This window comes from Hippocampus comes, unplaced genomic scaffold, assembly GCF_001891065.2.
Source record: "Hippocampus comes isolate QL1 unplaced genomic scaffold, H_comes_QL1_v1.1 scaffold282, whole genome shotgun sequence".
Classification (NCBI taxonomy): domain Eukaryota; kingdom Metazoa; phylum Chordata; class Actinopteri; order Syngnathiformes; family Syngnathidae; genus Hippocampus; species Hippocampus comes.
In genome coordinates, this window is record NW_017806073.1 from 63,986 (window position 1) to 69,332 (window position 5,347).

Consider the following 5,347-nt stretch of genomic DNA (forward strand, 5'->3'; position numbering starts at 1 on the left):
CACAAAACGGGATGATTGTTGGCAATAGTCGGCACGTTTTCTCTGGAAAAAAAAACTCTTATCAACGAGATTGGGGTGTAATGTCTTTAAGTGACGCCTTAATTCATTTGGCTTCATGTTGTCCGATGTCTTTCCTCCCGCCGTAGTCACAGTGAAGCCAAGAGCTACATACGCTTCGTCATTATTATTATTTACTCATCTTTGCTCTCGGTAGACCTCTTTTCTCCGTCTCTTTCTCTCCGTCTGTCGACTTCGTGTCTACACTTCAAGCTCATACTCTGTCCGTGTGCAAAGCGCGTATGCTCAGTGCGAACAAAACACCGATCGAATGCTCCCAGCGCACTCTGCCAAGGTGAGCGCCACTGCCCCCTAATGTAGTCGAGGTGCAATTGCACTTTATTCTAGGGCAGTAAAAATAAATAAATAAATAAATAAAAAAGCATGTTCCCCGAGGCCAAACGCGTCCCCCCTGACAGAGCCTCGCACCCCCCCAAAGGGGCGCGCCCCACTATTTGAGAACCACTGCGTTAAGTTGACTTGGAAAGTAAATATTCACATTTTTCACAATATTTATACCATACTTTCAGAAACTACAATATTTTCAATTCACAATGCAAGATTTGACGCAACATAAACAGTTTGAAGTTATACAATTTAAATCCTAAAGAGAGCGAACAGTTATCGGTCTGCCTGTTTGTATGTGCTCTGCGACTGACTGGCGACCAGTCCAGCATTTGTCCCCTCTCGTTTATTGGAGGGGAAATAGGCAGTGATCATCCTCTTGGCTAATTGTTCTTTGTTAGAGGCCAACATTTGAGTCTTTTTGGGTGGTGGCCCTGTCAGAAGCGGTCTGGGCCCATATGGTCATAATATCCACAATACTTAAAGTTTTTGTGATAGTGTATTTCGCAGCTACATTCATGGCTATGGCTGTGCACCAATCTAACGAACATAATTTACACACATTAAGATTTATGTTTGAAAGACTCAATGACAAAAGTAATAAAATTGGTGCTGTCAAGTGATTAAAAATGTAATCATATGTCTACTGTGTAGGCTGCATTAAGTCGCTCTTTAGAAACAAAGTAAAATGTATCGATTTAAATACTGGTTGGCCCAGTGGTTAGCACGTTGGCCTCACAGTGCAGAGGTAACAGGTTCAATTTCAGCTCTGGCCTCCCTGTGTGGAGTTAGCATGTTCTCCCCGAGCCTGCGTGGATTTTCTCCGGGTACTCCGGTTTCCTCCCACATTCCAAAAACATGCATGGCAGGCTGTTTGAACACTCAAAATTGTCCCTAGGTGTGAGTGTGAGCGGGGATGGGGTTTAGTCTCTGTGTACCCTGCGATTGGCCGGCAACTGGTTCAGGGTGGGATAGGCTCCAGCTGGGATAGGCTCCAGCACACCCCGCGACCCGTGTGAGGATAAGCGGATCGGAAAATGGATGGATGGATTTAAATACTTCAGTTGACATAAAATCTGTTTTAAGATAAAAGGTAGCCTATGTTGTTTGAATGGAGAAACAGTTAACAGAACAGAGTGCGGAGTTGTGTGCGAGCAGCGTGGGGTCGGTTCAAACTCAGTGACCGTGTGAATGTGGGTGTGTGTGGTTGTTTGTCTCGAAAGGTGCCCTGTGACTGACTGGCGACGAGTTCAGGGGTTTTTCCGCCTTTTGCCCGAGGTCAGCTGGGATAGGCCCCAGCAATTCCCGCGACACACTTCAGGATAAGCAGTGTTGCAAATGAATGGTTGGATGGATGTTTGGCAGCGGTCCACAAAATGTGCCACTGACCGTGTGACCACATAGTTTGCAGGACCGGTGGCAAAGAAAAAGATTTAAAAAAAAATCTCACTCACCAATAGCGATGATTCAACTTGACCACTTGTATGTCGTATTCTGAGTGAAGTGTTTATGAAGGTAACGGCAGGGCCTGAAAGGAAAGTCTCTTGATATTGGTGGCGTCCGAAAACATCTATGATCAAGAAAGTAATCATAAACAGGCAGTGTTGTCTGTGTCTTATTGGGCATAATAATCTGACGATAAAGCATGATGAAGCATCACTTTGCCTTGCTAGCCAAGTTATTCCATTCTGTGGTCCCACGGGTCCCATTGCTGCCAGTATGAATCGAGTAGCGATTAGCTGAAGGAAGCAACAAGAGGCTGACGCCGACTCATGCCCATTCAAGTCTTGCTGGTCATGTGGTGGTGTGTTTTTTAATTTGTTCTCTTGTTTCATCACAACATCCTGTTAATGCCGCCGCTGTTTCAGCGATAAAAGTCTTTTGATTCCAAAGTGTGTCAGGAAAAAAAAAATCTAGACATTTACTGGATGCATTTGCGTGAGTGGATGAAAAACTTCTCGCAGCATCTCATATTTTAAATACGATTATTTAGGGGCATGCTGAAGTTGTGCATAGACCACTAATTTAGTCCATCCGGGGTCACCAAGACTGACAGAAAAGCATCTCTAATTATTTCAAGATACTGTAATAAATGATTTAGAAGCTGCTGTTTTAGGATGCTTCTGCAGCTATTTTTGCAGAATTCTGCAGCTGTTCCTCTACTCTAGTTTATATGCAGCAAAACGAGGGCAGCATTGATCGTCAGGGGAATGAGAATGAAAAGTTTACTTCGGCAGTCACTTCCCAGCATGACAGTTGAGATGTCAAAATCCCATTAAAGGAACAAGAAAATGGGTTTGGAAGATTAGAAGATAGATGTCAAGAGAAAATCAACTTTCAATGTCATTTTCAGCGGCTTTCTACTACCTTGTGATTTGATTGAGCAAATTGTCACTCCTGTGGAATATTTAAACATTTACGAGTTGGAACTATCGGGTTGGAACGCATTCTCCTGTGCCCACTTCACAGTGTTGATGCGTTATCACCTCAGTTTATTTTACATTATCTTGAAGTGGAGGTTTGCTTTAAGGCTGAAACGAGTCCTCTTGCAATTCAGGAACCTCCAAAAAATGTTCAAGGCATTTTGTTCTGCTTCGAGTGCCCACTTTATGTGTACAGCGACAAGAAGAAGTCAATTTAACCACTGCAACAGATATTAATGTTATGCACAGCAGTAACACACGCCACCAAAGCTGACTTAACTCTGTTTGGGGCTGTTTGCAGTAGCTACCGATTTCAACAACACAATGACATCCTGAACTCACATTCAATTGCTAATTGAGGGTGCTAAAAAAACAATGATGCTGACTTTGTAATGAATGTCCAGCCTTATGAAGTGCGAGCAGCGCTCAAGCACTCCATACGAGAGCCATCAGATGACTTTTCAAATGCAGTAGATGTAATTGACTGCAGGCTTTGATGCTGACAGAATGACATACGTAGTTGCTGTTACAAATTTTCAACAAACCGGGCTTACGCAAGCGTGCTACTGTGGTTCTGACGTTACTCTGCCTCATAGACCAAAATCATTCATTCATTCATCTTCCGAACCGCTTGATCCTCACTAGGGTTGCGGGGGGTGCCGGAGCGCATCCCAGGTGCCTTCGGGCAGTAGGCGGGGGACACCCTGAATTGGTTGCCAGCCAATCGCAGGGCACACAGAGACGAACAACCATCCATGCTCACATTCACACCTAGGGACAATCCAGAGTGTTCAATCAGCCTACCATGCATGTTTTGGAATGTGGGAGGAAACCGGAGTACCCGGAGAAAACCCACGCAGGCCCGGGGAGAACATGCAAACTCCACACAGGGAGGCCGGAGCTGGAATTGAACCCGGTACCTCTGCACTGTGAAGCCAACGTGCTAACCACTGGACTACCGGGCCGCCCAGACCAAAATCAATAGAGAGAAATTTGTCTAAAATCTCAGAAATATTTCTGGAAAGGAAAATGGTGTTTGCCTATCCACAGTTTTAATTTAACCCTCGTCTGGAGTTTGCGCCAGAATTTGACTGGGCATCAAAATGGCAAATGAAGTCATTGATTTGCAAAACTGAGATTTGAAAACGTTCATTTGAGCCTTGATACATTTACAGTGTGTGATCTTGCCTCCCTTTTGGCCTCTACTCGTAACTCCTCCGTCAATACAGCATGTCACCCTGCAGTATATCAGTCTTCATGTTGGCATGCCAAAGTTTCATCCCGTGCAAGCATGCGTCTCCCTGTTGCACCCTCCGAGATAGCAGTGTCTTGACTGCCGGATGCATCCGAGACTGGTGTCAGTGAAACATATGTCAACAGTTTGACCCTCTATAGATGGATGCTGTCAGGGCAGTTGTAGAAGATGCATGGTGTCTCTATATAATATGGCTCTTTCAACATTTTGGGTTGCCGACCCCTACAAGATCAAAGAGCCACACTCAATTGACGTAGTGCTAGTTTTCCCACTGCACATTTTGACACATTGCCATTGTAAGTTGATGAAACTATTTTGATGTATCCAGTCCCAGTTAAATTCAGGCTCGCACCTGAGGCGAAAGTTATTGCCCTCGACCAACGTGTAGATGACCCAATGCTATTTTCACCAGAGTGAACCTTTCCCTCTTAGCATTCGAAATTCACTTCATTACTTTGATTTACTGAGTCACATGTAATAAAGGGCTCATCCTGGAATTGAACCCAGGACCTCTCACACCCCAAGCGAGAATCATACCTCTAGACCGAGGGTTGGCAACACGCGTCTCCAGAGCCGCATGCGGCTGTTTAGCGACATCTAGTGGCTCCCTGGAGCTTTATAAAAAATGTTTGAAAATGGAAAAAGATTTTGATAGTAGGCTAATATAGCTCAAATAGATATAGATACATGTTGCAGCTCCGAAAAAGGAGAGCTGTGGTGTTGGTTTTTTTAAAACGAACATTTTATTTAGGCTGGTAGCCCGACCGACCGAGAATTTCTACGTCGAAAAAAAACTTTACGGTCGGCATTTTTTTCAAACAACCCTCTACATTTTTGTGTAGAGGGTTTACATCGGTGCAAACTCTCGCGATATTCACATTGAGCGCATGCGTCGTTTTCCCTGTTGTCTGTCAACAACATTGAATCATGGCGGCGGCCGCGATCTCCGACGACAGTTTAAACCGCGTTTTCTGTGTTACAGTCGCATGCTCGCACCGTAATGTTAAGAAAATAGCATCCATTGATGTATCGAAAAAATTCAGCGAACTATTTGATGAACACCACGGGCCGAGTAAAAACCGAGGGCGGCGGAGGCGGCGGTGCTCCCCGGCGCCCCGAGTCCGGAGCGGGGAGAAAACTAAATAGGTGGCAGTGGGGGCGTTCCCCGACCACCCACCCCGCCGACCAGCACCTCCGCGTGCTCGTCGACGCACCGTCCGCCTAGTCTACGCAACTCTAGTCCAGGGGACCTCTCCCCGCCGGTGCC

The 5,347-nt window shown here is 45.4% G+C and overlaps 1 protein-coding gene across 1 annotated transcript in view; it reads left to right on the top strand.

Moving 5' to 3' along the window:
• The window catches only part of LOC109530548 (ephrin type-B receptor 1-like), a 133,719-nt gene that overhangs the window by 19,292 nt on the left and 109,080 nt on the right, over nt 1-5,347 (top strand). The gene's annotated exons all lie outside the window — the stretch shown is intronic.